General features: G+C 36.4%; 1 protein-coding gene across 1 annotated transcript in view; it reads left to right on the plus strand.

Annotated features, from left to right (window-relative positions):
* Window positions 1-15963, plus strand: part of TENM4 (teneurin transmembrane protein 4) — a 2309694-nt gene that overhangs the window by 505407 nt on the left and 1788324 nt on the right. Inside the window, exon 3 of the mRNA XM_081155445.1 lies at window positions 4950-5027. The gene's annotated coding sequence lies outside the window, so the exon portion shown is untranslated. The remainder of the gene's footprint in view (window positions 1-4949; window positions 5028-15963) is intronic.

The following is a 15963-nucleotide window of genomic DNA, read 5'->3' on the forward strand; positions in this document are numbered from 1 at the left end:
GCCCTCAACTTGGGCATTGAACTGCGATCTCCTGGATCCTAGGTTGATGCTCAACAGCTGAGCCACGCCTGGCCAGGCTACAGTTGATCTTAAGAAATACTCAAATGTCCTCGTTTCACTGTGAAGAGTATTCATAATGGATGCTTGAGGAACTGTTTATTAATATAATGCATTCAGTATTGTTAAACAAGAAACTGCTAAACTCAACCAGGTGTTTGTTTTTTTCTCCCATCTGCTCTAAAACCTGGGACAATACTCTTAGCTGCAGGGCATAGTGAGGTCCTGCTGGATTTTCTGGGCCATCTTTGTTAGCCCTCTGTCCCTACATATGAGCTCCTACCTCCCCATCATATGGACCAAGCTCCTTGCCTTCTGCAAGGCTGTACAGCAAAAGGGCCTCCCTTCCTGCTACTGGCTCAACCTACCTCCTTTTTCCTTGATTCTGTTTTCCTTCCTCATCATGCCTGATACTCTGGTGATGATGATGCAGTGGAAGACCCTGTCGAAGTTGTGCTCTGAATTTGGTGGTGGACTGGCCAGTCATCTCTCAGTGTAGAGAAAGACAAAGGTCCAGGTGCCGGAGCCCTCCTGGGAGGCAGATCACAGGGTGCCTCTGGGGAAGGAGTGAGAGCAGCATTCAGGGTGGTTGATGAAAACTGTCTGGCACTGAGGTTAAATTGGGCAGAAGTCATAAGAAAGGAGAGGGTTAAAAAAGAAATGAGGGGTAATGCCAAGGAGGCAAAGATAGATCAGAATCAAGTCAATGAATAAAGGGTATTAGATTTGTTTCATTTATTTATTATGTTTCTTTAGGGTGAGAACAGACCCTTAAAGGAATTGAATCAGACTGGACAATAAGCAGCCTGGCTGTTGTCTTCATCAAAATTGTTATCGTCATCTTACCATCAAAGTTGTCCTCATCAAAATTGTTATCACCATCTTACCATCACGATCACCATAAACATGGTTACAGTAATATAGGAAAGTATGCTGGTATTACATTGAAATAGTCAAACAATAGGTTAAAACAGAACTTAGTTGTTAATGTATAATATTTACTCAGCAGGTTATTGATTGATTGATTTTTATTGAGATATAATTCACATAACCTAAAATTTCAAACAACATAAAATTCACCACTTTAAAGTATACAGTTCAGTGATTTACATCTTCCCTTCTGCCCCACACCCTAGCAATCCAACAGATTGTTTTCTTACAATTTGGCCAAGTCTTGAAAACATGTGGATCTGATTCTTACTTAAGCAAGATTTACTAAGCTGAATGCATTAGTCTCTTAATGTTGCTGTAACAAATTATGCCAAATTTAGTGCCTTAAAACAACACAAACTTACACCTTGCAGTTTTGGAGGTCTTACTAAACTAAAATCAAAGTGTTAGCAGGTCTGCTTTTCTTCTGGAGACTTTAAGGGGAATTAATTTTCCTGCTTTTTATTTATTTATTTTATTTTATTTTTTAAGTTTATTTTTTATTGTTGACAGTATTACAGATGTCCTCTAGTTTAAATTTCTAGAGGACACCTGCATCCTTTGCTCATGGCCACTTTCTTTATCTTCAAAGCCAGCAGCATAACATCTTCAAATCTTTCTGGGATTCTGTGCCTCCTGCCTCTCTCTTTGACTTATAATGACACGTATGGTTACATTTGGGCCCACCCAGGTGACCCAGGATAATATCTCCATCTCAGTATCCTTAATCACATCAAAAAGTCCCTTTTCACTTAAGGGTATGTTCACAGGTCCTGGGGATTAAGATGTGGACATCTTTAGGGGAGGTGTTGTCATTCAGCCTACTATACCAAGATTCATATTAATATGTCCTACTGCATGAATAATATTATTCTAGTGTATTTTTTATGTTCAATAAGGTTTTTCACCTGTATGAAATTTTCTTGAACACGTCTCTGTATTTCAAGACTATGAAATTTAAAAGCCCTCCTTAAACTGTATGCTGATTTCTAAGGGGCTCACATTGTCCCACACTGTGTCAATCCCACCTGAAATGAATTATTTTTACTGATTTCCACAAAACATATTTATCAAATCACTTGTGAGTTTTGCCTATTTTATTGAAAATTTAGAAGCTAGTGGGGATGGTCATCTACCTCATAGATCCCTTTTTTCCTTTTCTCACTCCTACCTTCTCCCCCCTTCTTCCCTACCTCTCTATATTCTGCAATCTCCAAATTCTCTCTCTGTTATGCAGAGCAGTTCCTTTTTGAAAAAAATTTAGGTATCAATCTTGAAAAAAATACACCAGAGCACATCCGAGCAAGGGGCTTTCATTGAAGCAACTTCTGTCGAAAATACCTGTGGCTATAGCTGGCAAAATGATGCTTTCTTCCAATTATAAATATAATACAATAACTTATATAAAGGTGTTCATTATAAATAATTCAACGATGATGCTAAGTGTCTTCGATTATTTGGACACATGTTTGACGTGAATATCTGATTAACATTTTACTTGTTGGCATTCATCACTTATTAATTTGGTTTGCTTAAGTACTTACTATTTACCAGCATTTTGTTAATTGCAAATCCAATAAAGAAAAATAAAACATAAGGTCTTGATTTAGTTGGCTCACAGCTTTGCTGATCTACTTTAGCCATTGTCCATCGATATCTTTAGTTTGGCCGTCAACTTTAGTGAACTGTCTTGTACTTACCCATAGATAATGGTTGAGATAAATTTATAGCGGTAGAATTTCTGGGTTTGACACTACAATAAATGGAGTCCATTAACTTAATACCAGTTGCCATGGAACTAGCAGGATTGGAATAGATTTTTGAGAGACAGAAATGATTTCCTGAATAAGCTTAAAGGCATGCATCAAGCCAAATGAGATCTCAGAAATTTTGGTTTCTTTTTGCATCTACCGTGCATGTACACCTCAGAAAGTTTTAAAATGTCAGAAACTATGTCTCTCGCTCATTCTCTCTGTCTGGGATACAGTAAGTGATAAAAATTAAAATATTTGTTGAATGATTAAATATTAATGCATTCAACATTCATATATCTATCTGTATCTTTGCTCTTCATTATTAGCCTGTATTACTCTCTCCTTATACTAAATCATAATTATCTTCTGGACTGTCTGGCTCCCTTACTAGACTGTGAGTCCCAACAAATAATGATTTTGACTTCCACAGCTCTGTATAACTAAGGCTAAACTCAGAGCCTAACAAAGATTAATCTTTGGAGAATCATCCTCAAAACAAAAGACAAGCCTCACATGATCTCACTCATATGTGGAATCTAAAGAACAAAATAAACTGATGAACAAAATAGATCCAGAGACATGGAAGCATGGAACAGACTGATGAGTCTCTGAGGAATGTGGGGGTGGGTGGGGAAAGAATTTATAAGAATTTATATGCATGTATGCATGACCCATGAACACAGACAATAGTGTGGTGAAGGCCTGGGGAGGGGGAGGGGGAGGGGGAGGGGTAGAAAGGGTCAATGGAGAAAAAAGATGACATCTGGAATACTTTCAACAATAAAGATAAATATAAAAATAACTTGTTCTGATAAAAAAAAAGAATCAATGGAGAGGATTTGGAGATTAGGAGCGCAGTACTCAGAATGTTGATGCAAGCTAAGCTATGCCAATTCGGTGACACCCAACTCCTAGGTTCTTTTTTTGGTAGATGATGTTAGCTACCAAAGAAGTTTCAGGAGAGAGTCAGCTACTACGACAATTTTGATATCAAGTTATAATAAAAAGTCAAATCAAGTTCTGCCATACACATAGAATTTTATTAAATACAGACATTGATTACAATCAAACACAAAACAGTTTATGCTACCTATATTTTAATCTCAATAAAGTCATGGGGTGTTCTAAGATCTTCTGATCACCACCTGGTATAAAATATTGGATGTGAACAAAGCTAGTCTTGTGGTGGTCATTGGGCAATTACTAATTCTCCTACACTCTAAACCAAACACAGATCACTTTAGGATCAGGCTATGGCCACTATGTTTGAGGATATAGTTTACAGGACTCACTCAATTTTTATATTGTGGTTATGAAAGGAGAGGGGAACCTTACTAAAGTATATGTGCAAATTCACATATCTAAATACTTCCAGTCTCACCAATAAGAACCTACTTCTAACAGTCATCATGCTAATTTCACCAATGCAAATTCATGATTGACATTCATCAGATTAATTACCGAAGCCTCAGGTGATGATAGAGAGATGCTTAGAAGAGGCCCTGGTAGTTGACTCTGGAAGGTCTTTCTGAAAAAATGCCAAGTGAACACCACAGGATGTGATTTTTGATTAAGTAACTGAGATTTATATCTTAAACTAACACACTTATGATATCACACCATTAATATTAAATTATACACACACACCCACGTGTGTAAATATGTATGTGTATGCGTGTGTATATGTGTATGTAAATTTAACTTTACTGTGTTCTCTTCTCTTCCAGGGATCTTTAGGGTTTCTGACTTAGGTGGTTTTAGTAGGTTCTCCAGAAATAATCCATCTTCTGGGAAGTCTTCTCTCTAATTCCTTTAAAAATTTCTTTCTAGCTCATCTTTAATTGCAAAATTATTTGTAGAAATTTTGTATAAAATAATGCAGACTTATGGATTTGATAGACTATAATTAGTAGATCTTTTTCATGTGATATTTTTCCTTTTCAAGTAATTTATAAACTAATCCAGATAGAGGATTATATCTTTTCCATTTTTATTTGCTCATTCATTCATTTCACAAATATTTAGTGACATTAAGCTAGGTTCTTTTCACTCTCTCCTTTGTATTTCCACGCCTACATTTAACTGGGCTCAGTACACAGAGCCCACACTGTAAATATTGATTGACTGAAAAACATGCCATTATGAGGCAATCATTATTGAAGTTTGCAAGTTTCTTTTCCTAATTTCAAAATGCCTTTTTCATTTTAGATCACTTCAGGTAGCTGTCTCACAGCATCAATCTTATCGATTCTCACTGCACAGGTGAAGAAGAAATCACCAGATCAGGTATGTCTACCAGCACCCAGATTTATCCACTCAAAATTAAATACATATAATGCATTTCAGAGCGAAACTTTAAAGGTATTCTTACAATAGGACTTCAGGCAATTGATTTTAGAAATTACTAGAAGTAAGGGACCATTTCCCCCCCTCCCATTACAAGATCTCTTCTGTGGAAAAGAAACTATTTATACAAGTACTTGTTAAAGCTTCTACATTGCAATTTACTCCACCTAATAATTACCCCATCAACACATATTCTGTCTAAATGTCTTTAGTCACAGTCCTTCTAATGTAATCTGGGTGTTCATTGTTCTGTTTGATATGCACTGGGAGCTCACAGCATCTTACTCTAATCAGTATTTGAATGCATTGTCTGTGGAAATGAAAGTAACAATGATTAGTAGGGCAGATGTTTCCTGTGAGTGTGAAAATGGAGGCGTTAAAACCACAAATTAAATTGAATACTCAAAGTCTGCATGCATTTTTTCAAGATGATGTGATACTAATTTTTGTGAAGTGGACATCAGGAACTATTCAACTTATAAAGGCCTGCTAAATAGATGATATTTGGAAGGAGCTACACTGTCCACTTTGGAGAGTAGACACAGAACTGTAATATGTTGGTAAAACAAAATATAATTTGCCTTTATGGATGGTGATTTTGACAGAGATTGGGGGAAACATGGCAAAGGAAAACAAAACAGAACTTTATGCCAGGTACATCAGCACATCGATATCAAAACAGACGGATTAGAAGAGCCTAGAACTGGATTATCATTATTCACTCATTATTCTTATTAACATTAGAGAACTCACTGTTTGTTGGCTGAAAATACTATAAAATCAGTTGTTTATGACAGTTTGTCAAAATAAAAAGATTCTCTAATAGTTAACTGATTTCTCTCACATTGCTCATATTTATCTTTTGTTTCTTCATGTCCCTTGCTTAGTAATGTTCATGGGGATTTCTAATTTAGAAGGTCATGAGAAAAATTTAAATATAATGTATATGTCAGTGGACCAACATTTATTTTGTGGTTGAGGAAAGAATTGAGGCCAACATAATTCCCATTTTTTTTATTGTTTGTAAAAACAATATTATAATTTATATATTTTATTTAAACAAATTTTGTAGTAATCCCTTCTCGTTGACTTTCACAAATACTTGCTGAAAATAGGTAATGAATAGAACTGCAGGACACAGATGAACAGGCCAGACTGGGGGTGGCTGCTTAGATAACTAATGTCCCAAGGAAGAACAACAGGGTTGACCTTAAAAACCCAATTATGGTGCAAATTATCATTTCAAGAGTGATCTCATATGATTTGCTGCCTTCAACAGTCTTAATCATCAGGCTTATTTGGAGTAGCCCCTCCCTTTTCTTTGTCTGAATTGCTTAAACAGTTATTAAGAAGATGGAGGAGTGACTCTGGGTTGTAATGATTCCTCTGACCACTGACCTGCTCAGATTTTGTATAAAATCACCATCTAGGTCTCTTTTGAATATGGTCCATGGGTCTAATCTCTGCCTTAAAGCTTTAATCACATAGAATAAGGAAGCTCAAAATGAACATCTTTAGAATTAAAACCCTTGAGTAAGAGGTTATTAATCTTCCTCGTCAAGAAGTTAGCACTATAGTGGGATTTCTGAGTTTCACGATGCTTTCCTTATGTCAGTCTTACCCCCTTGCTGCTACACACTTACCACTGTTTTTGACCAAGGCATTTACTTAACTAAAGTATGCTTGTTGTTTTAATTTCAGTAATTTAGGCTAAAACCTTTCAGCCAAACTCACAGCCATTTTCAACATACCCAGAAATTGCTTCAATAAAGCCCCTTGCTCTGATGTGCTTTGGTGTCTTTGTTCAAAGGGGAAATCCATGCATTTGATGTTCATTATCATGATGGAGTGCTTTGTTGTTTTGGTTATAATTGGGATGTAGCATACCTCTCCCCTGATATTGCATGGAAACAATGATTTGTCACTGTGACATAACTATGTCTTTTCTATTTTCATTTATTTATTATTCCTCAAATTTTTATATACTTGCCTTACTAAGACAAATTAACATATACAGGTGTGCGCAAAAGTAGGCTTACAGTTATAACACAAATAAGTAATACAATAATTATTAAATAATAATACAAGAACAAACTCTGTGTTTCATGTACTCACAACTGTAACCCTACTTGTGCCCTCCCCTGTATATATGTGTATATATATATATTTTCTCTAGAATTTTAAGTAAGACATAAATATAGCTCCAGTGTATTCTGTTTTGGGGCATCTAAAAAGTTTCTGAAAATGAATCATCACCTTAGATAGTATGTAAATAAAATCATATAAGTATTATGTAAATGTAATTACATATAGAAATAATTACAGCTATATGCACTGCAAACTTTGGAACTGTAACACAGGGAATTTTAAGAGGGGGTAATTATATATCATGTTTCCTAAAGTTTCAGCATCTAGGAGAAATTCATTAATTTTTACATCTGAAAGAAACATTAAATATCTTACTGTGTTCTGCAGAAGGTGTGGTAAATGTGTGGTCTGATTAGGGGAATGGGCTATGAGGCGGTGTTGTGAACTTGGAGGATGTTTCATCTCAGTTCTGGAGCTGTTAAGATGATGTGTTAATTACAGGTCTTGCTGATCTCTACTTGAGACTAGTTTCCAATGGCCAGGGAGGAAAAGTCCCTTTGTCTCGTCCACATTCTAGGGTACTGACTGTAAAAATATCAGCCAGATAGTCTAGTACCTGGTACAGTTCTGGAAAATTGAACTTGATTGTACAGGTTATACCAATGGCTGACCAATATAATCTAAGGAAGTAAATATACAGAGGTTAGCAAAGAAATAGGTGCAATCTTAGTATTTGAGGATATGTATCAAATATTGTATGTGAAGGATAATATGGAGTGCATATAGAGAAGAAAAGACCTGAAGTCAGAAGTTCATGAGATCAGATCTGGAAGCAGAACTAAGCAGGAAGTTCAGATACTTAATTTATTAGAGACAACTAAATGTTTGAGAACACAATCTGCTAAGTTTGAAACTCAGGGCTCTGAGGACACCTTCTCTTTCCTAGAACAAAGATAGCAGTAAATCACTTGTCACTCACATGTTCTTTCCAAGGCCAAGCTCTATTCATTTTTCTTAGTAAATGTCTCTCCAATTTCTTTTCTTCTCTGTATCTCCAGTGCTATTACCATACTCCATGCCACCACTATCTCTTGCCTGAATGACTGCAATTGCCTCCTGACTGGTCGCCTCACTGCCACTTATTCGCTCCGCAATCTGTTTTCCATATTATAGTCAAAGTGATTAATCCTCCAATCACTCCCCATTGCTTTTAGGAAAAATGTTAAAGTTCTTAGCATGATCTAGTGGACCTGGCAAGCCATTTCCCCTGCTTGCTTACACATCTTTATCTGATGATTCTTTCAGGCTTACTCTCTCTGCAACTCAACAAGGTCCATTTTCAGTTCTTCTGGGAGATATACTTTTTAAGGTCCATTCTGCAGAGAGCTTTCTCCATTGCCCTTTTCTCTTTTAGATTCTGTATGTTTCAATTCAAATACTGTTTCACCAGGAAACTCTTGGCAAATTCTCCCTGAAACACACACATGCACACGTGCACACGTACCACATACACAGACACACACTCTTGGGTCTGGTCCCCTATTATATTTCCTCGTGGCTCTCAGATTTGTCCTGCACAGCACTAATTAGTTTGCAATTATATATTTATATGTGACTTTGAATAAATATCTGGCCCTCCCACTAAATCTACATGAAAGCAGGAACCATGCCTCTTTCAATTATAGGTATACCCCAGGGCTTAGAACGGTGGCTGATATAAATTGTTTGCTCTGCAAACTCCTTTTAGATATGACACCAAAACTATAAGTGACACAAGGAAAACAAGGAAATTGAATATCACAAAAAAACACATTTGTGCTGTAAATAATATTGTCAATAACATGAAAAGAAATCTCACTGAGTGAGACCAAACATTTGCAAATCATATATCTGATAGGGGACTTATATTCAGAATGTATAAATAACTATTACAGCTCAATAATAAAAAGATAACCTTCCCCAAATGAGCAAAGAATATGAACAGACATTGCTCCAAAATTATATACAAATGATCAATAAGCCCATGATAAAATTCACAATATTACCTATTAGGGAAATGCACATCAAAACCACAAAGTACCTAGAATACCACCCCCCCAAAAAAAATTGAAAAGAAGAGCAAAGTTGGGGAAATTACATTATCTACCTTCAAGACTTATTATAATGCTACAGGAACAAGACAGTGTGGTAGGAGCATAAAGATGGACATACGGATCAATGGAAGAGAATAGAGATTCACAGAAAGAGACCCATACACTTATGAACAATTGATTTTTGACAAAAGCAATTCAGTGAATAAAAGATAGCCTTTTCCACAAATGGTTTTGGAACAACTGGATATTCCTCTCACTGTAGGCAAAACTAAGAAAATGGATCATAGATCTAAATTTAATATGTGAAACGATAAAACTTCTGTAAGAAAACATAGGAAAAATTATGTGGCCGTTAGGCAAAGGTTTCTTGGATACAACACTGAAAGCAGCATCTATAAAAGAAAGTATTTATAAATTGAACTTCACCACAATTAAATCTTTTTGCTCTTTGAGACACTGATAAAATAATATTTAAAAAGCCATGAACTTGCTCTGGCCAGGTAGCTCAGTTGGTTATAGCATCATGCGGATATGCAAGGTTGCAGGTTAGATGCCTGGTGAGGACACATGTAAGAATCAACCAATGAATGCATAAATAAGTGGAACAACAAATTGACATTTCTCTCTCTCTCTCTCTTTCTTTCTCTCTCTCTCTCTGAAATCAATCACTAAGAAGAAAAAAAAGCCATGGACTTGAAAAAAGTATTTGCAAATCAAATACATAATAACTAATTTTATAACAGAATATATAAAGAACTCTCCAAATGTCATAAAAGATGTAAAAAAACTCCACAATAATAAACAGGTAAATGATTATTAAAAACACTTTATCAAAGAATATATATGGATGGACAATAAGCATTTGCCACTAATCATTAGGGAAATTTAAATCAAATTCACAAAAGATGCTACTGCATACCTATTAGAATCCTAAAATTAAAAAAAAAAAAGTCAACATCATTTGTTGGCAAGGATGTGGAGCAACTGGAAATCTGCTACACTACTGGTAGGCATGTAAAATGCTACAAAACCTTGGGAAAACATTTTGGCAATTTCTTAAAAAGCTAAACACACCTTCCATTAACAGAGAGGCATTACTTACTTAGGTCTTTACCAAAGAAAAATGAAAGTATACATCTATATGAAGAATAGAGCTGAATGTTTATAGCAACATTACTTGTAATACCCCCAAATAGGAAACAAACCAAATATCCATCAACAGGTGAATGGATATATCAATTATGGCATAGCCATGCAACAGAATTACACAATAAAAGGCAATAAAAAGGGATAAACGAATGATACATGCAGGAGTATAGAAGAATCTCATAATAATTATTCTTAAAGAAGGAAAAATTTTAAAAATCACATAGTGTCTGATTTTTACTTGTAGAAAATTCTAGAAAGTGCAAACTAATCAATAGCAACAGACAACAAATCAGTGGTTACCTGCGGGATGGTGAGGGGGCAGGAGAGTGGGATTAAAAGGGGGCAAAAGGAACTTTTGAGATGATGAATATATTCATTACCTTAATGCTGGTGACGGTTTCATGAGTATATACATATGTTAAAGGTTATGAAATTATACACTCAAAGCACAGAGGTTTGAAAGAGCTGAAAAATAGAGATTGAGACAGGCACTGGTAGAAGACAGAGAAAGGGTCATTGCACAAGACTTTTCCCCAACATGCTCAGGGCCTTCGACTGTGTTCTTCAGGCAGCGTGGAGCCCCTGCAGGATGTTCCTGGGTCAGTGGCATGATTTGCATTTTAGCAAGATGACTGGCCGCAGTAAAGGGAGACGACTGGCAACACACATTTTTTTTTTTTTTTTTAATATGGTAATGGAATTACAAGAAATGTTCCAAATAATCTCTCCAGGCTTTCCAGTGAAACCAATTAGTATATATTTGAAGAAATGCTGGTGAGGTTAGGGACTTATTCTGTAGCCATTAAAACAAATTGGCCCACATTGACATACAAGCTAGTAAGTGGCAGAGCAGTAAATTAAAATCAAACCTTTCTGATTTCAAAGCCCATTTCTCTTCCCTCTATACAAACCTCCCCCACATGGATGCAAATCTCATTCCAAAGCCTAGTGGTGATGAGGATTCTTGCAATGAAATGAGAATTTTCATGATTTTCTTCAAATCAGAATGTGGACAAGATGTTTTATGATGTTATGTAATGCCAGAGCCTGCTGTGATGGTTTGTTTTTTTTTTTGAGTTTGACTTTGTTTATTTTATTGTTATTTTCTTTTATGTGATTGTTCTTAATGGAAGCTGGAAAGGCTGTGCTTACACACCTCTGAGACGTGAGGCATTCTGTGCTCCTCTTGGATTACATTTAACATTTATACCCCTACTTTGAAAATGAGTCAGATTCCAAGGTCATCCCTGCCCCCTCCCCCTGCCAAAAAAAAAAAAGTGATTCGCATGGCCATTCTCTGTCTTGCATAAGGATAACGAGTCCTGTAGCCAGGAGGCCACAAGCTGGCTCAGTGCTCCGTGTTGGCTCAAGAACAGCATCTCTAAGCCAATGCAGATGAGGTTGTTTCTCAGGGAAGCTCTAAGTGTAAAGGGAGCAGAGAGCAAGAGTGCCAAACTTAATTTGGCAAAGGAGAGGTTAAAAATCAAAAATAGCAGTCTCTCTGGAAACATGAAAAGCAGCTACTCCTATTTCAGCCTGTTCGGGATTCTTTGAAGGAATTCGACATTTTGACAGTCTGAAGTATCATCAGTCAGTCATTCTAAGGCAAATGCATAGAAACCTACATGAGATTTGTGTGTTTGGTTTTTCAGAACTGTTGAACAAAACCCTCTTTGGACCTTGGCTAACAGTACTAATCAAAACTTTAATAATAGGCTTGTCATTTACCCTTTTGGTTATAAGTTGGATGGATCCGAAGACTGCTTGTGCAGTTTTCACACACAAAAATGAGCAGTAAATGTTTTAGACTTATTACAAAATCTTTTTTCTTTTTGCAAGCAAGGAATAAAAGTGGGCCTAAGGATTAAGGATTTGTCTGTAATTTGGCTAAATTTTATTTAGGCTTAGAGAGAGAGAAAAATGAGGTTACTTCTCATTCACTCATCAGTTCTCACTCAGTTATTTATTGAACCTAATGGGCATTAAGCAGAACAGCAAGGATACCATGTGACCAGGTGAGGCTCTTTCCTGTTGTTTGTGGTGCTCCTAGTGGAAATGAAAAGAGCAGAGGGATTAAAAACCATGTCTTGGCTTTAGATAGCACTAGGTTCAAATTCTGACTTTCCTCACACTGCCTCTGATAAACTTCTTTACATTCCTAAGTAGTATTTTTACTCTTAGTTGTGATTAACTCTACAGTAATATGTACTCCAAGAATCTGGGTGAGCATCACACGACATCGTGCACCCAAACCACTTTACTCAGCAACGTGCACAGTGCCCATTATAGTCACACACTGCAGGCTGTTGTGGTGAGGTGCACATACCCCGGCAGTGCAGTGGGATTACCGGTGGTCAGGCACTTTCCATGGGCTAGCGCACTTAGCCTTCATAATCATCCGCCACTCTTTTCTTTTTACCAGTGAGGAAATGGAGGAACAGAACATTTAAAACACTTTCTTCAAATCGCTTAGTTAATAAGTGGAAGAGCCAGGACTTAAATCAAGTTCCCTCTGGTTCCCAAACCTCTGTGTTTTCCACTCAGCAAAGTTGCTTTTCAAGTACATTATGGAAAGGGGGAAAATAACTTTACAGTGCAGAATCCTGGCAAGTGCTATATTTGATAAGATTGCAGCATACTCTTGTCAGGACCATAGAGGCAATTTTGAGATTGCCTCTCACACAATTTTGAGATCCTAAACAGAAGAGACCATGTCTCCTCTATGGTAGAAAGATGTGGAAAAGGCTTTCGGAGACTGAACTAGGTGTCAGCCCTTCCTTTGAACAAACACCAATTCAATGAAAGGTCAAAGAAAATAGGAAAAAGTATCTAAAGAGTAAAAACAATAGGTAGTTAATAAATGAATGAATGACCACAATAAGGTAATCCCTTACTTATATATAGATCAAGTTCCTGAATGTGCTACTTAACTCCCACTACTTTTCCCCGTCTTATTTGCAACCTTCTACCACTTCCCAAATATGTCATTTTCTACAATCTGCCTTGTTTTTGCTCTACTCTCTTCCTAAATTGCTGAGTAATGCTATTTTGCCCTTCTGATGCTGATGATTTTAATGTCAATGCCTAGAAGTAACTTTTGAAAAAATGGGAAAATAAGAAAAGACAGATTAGTTTGGGCCTCCAGGATATCAAATGGGAGCATAGGCCTGGGATGGAAGCATTGAAGTTTCTTTAGTTAATTATTTTATTTGAATTTCACTGTACTCCTGTAATTTGGAGAAGGGAGAAAGGAATTTCTTTTTAATAGAGCTAACAGAACCCATAAAATTAATTTATAAAATTTGATAAAAATCACAATATATTATTAATTAAGAACATCTAGTTACCAGGAGAATTAAAAAAGAAACTCACAGAGTATAAAAAATATATATATTTGTTGTTCATATATCTGACAAAGGACTTGTATCCAGAATATATAAAGAACTTCATAAGTCAATAGAAAAATGTGGAGAATTCCATAGAGAAATGAGAAAAGGACTGGGTATTTTACAAAAGCGGTATCCAAATGATTACTGAAATGCATGAAAAAATGTTCAACTTTATTAGTTACCAGGGCATGTGAATTAAAAAACATAATGCTAGATGATTATATACCCATCAGAAGGCTAAGATAAACAACATGGAAAATATCAAGTGTTGACAAGTATGTGGATGAACTAGAACACTCCTGTACTGCTGGTGGGAGAAGTATAATTTGGTGCACGTACTTGGAAACTGTTTGACAATATCTACTAAAGCTGCACATTTGCATAACCTCAGCAATTTACTCCTACTTATGTACTCAACAGGATGCATACATGTGTCAACCAAATTCCCCATACTAGACTATTTGCCACAACTTTATTTGTAACATCCCCTAATTGGAAACTACACAAATGTAAATCAGCAATGAAATGAATAAATTAGTTGTGCCATTTACACAAACAGGGATACTGTAAAACAATGAGAATTGGATGATCTACAACTGTATTTGCAACTATACATGAATCTCACAAACTTAATATTGAGGGAAAACTCAGATAACAGTACATGTTGTAAGGATCCATTTTGCATTAAATTAAAAGCAGGCAGCCCTAATAACATATGTTGTTGGAACTCAGTATAAAAGTTACTCCTGGGTAAGGAGAGGGATGGTGACTGGATGAGAGCACAAGGGGTATTGTTCTATGTTTTGATTTGGGTGTTAGTTATATGTGTGTGTTCAGGTGTGAAAATGTATCAACCTATATACTTGTGAAATGTAAGCAAATACGTCCAATAGAAACCACACAGACACAGTGCTGCAGTACAAGTTCTTGCCCATTTTAGGTGTGGGCTGAGGTGGAGTTTTACGCAACCCAGGGAGCATCTGTGTGAGGTTGCATAGGAATGAAGCCTTTACACAGGTGCACTTGGGCTACTCAGTAGTTAACATTAATGGAGAGCTATTCCAGACAGTGTCCTGAGAACTTGACAGGCATTATGTCATTTAACCTACACAACAACCTCAAGAGGTGGAAATTGTTATCTCTATTTTACAGGAAAGAAATTAACTTGATCTGCCTGAGGTAGTGGTAGACTCAGACTCATACCCCTGTCTATCTGACTTCAGAACTTGACCTCTTAGCTAATATGCCATAGTCTTTATTTATTTAATTTTTATTCTTTTTATTAAATTAAATTTCTTTCTCGATGGGGAAATATTTTAAGGGCAATTATTGGCTAGCAGTGACCTACCGGCCTCTCTGCACAACTTAGCATCTGCTCAATCTGGAATTGAATATGGGATTTGTGAACCGAGTTACTCTGTGTGCCTAGAATACAGATTGGCTTGTAACACTGGCATACCCTCTGCAGAGCAGCTAGGAATTAATGCCTCATGGGATATGCATTTGGTGAGGAGCCACTGACGAGCTCAGCAATAGAAAGAGCTGAGACTTGATGTGAGGAGAACTGAATGTAGTTCCCTTTTGACATGGTATTTGTGTATTCTGAGCCTTAGGTTTTGCATTTGCAAATGGGAAAAGTAAGGACTTCTCTAGTCCCCAAAGTGTAGATTTATCCCCTTTCTATCCCCTATCTTTTCATTTTTGTTTCCTTTTCTTGACCTATTTTACTCTGTGCTATGCACTGCCTAGCCAATCTTGCCTGTGCTATTTCAACGTATCCTCACAGGAATCTAAGAATCATTATCTTTTGTTATCCCCACTTTTCTGATGGGGGAATTGAGGCTCAGAGAGATTGGGTAATTTAAGTTCATACACCTGTGACATTTCTCCTCCATGACTTAATGTCTCTGAGCCTCAGCTATAACATAAAATAATTGTAATTGTTTCATCTGGCACCTAGGGAAGTTTTTATTTGTTTATTTGTTGTTGTCATTGTGCTTTTAATTTTAACATTTACTGGGCACCAACTATATGTCGGGAAGTCTACTAGACACTTGAAAATATATCACCTCACTAAGTTCTTATAACAACCCTGAGTTTGAGATTAAATCCATTTTACAGATGAGAACACAAAGTCTCGAAGAAACCTACTAGTTT

This window comes from Miniopterus schreibersii (genome assembly GCF_964146895.1).
Source record: "Miniopterus schreibersii genome assembly, chromosome: 12".
Classification (NCBI taxonomy): domain Eukaryota; kingdom Metazoa; phylum Chordata; class Mammalia; order Chiroptera; family Miniopteridae; genus Miniopterus; species Miniopterus schreibersii.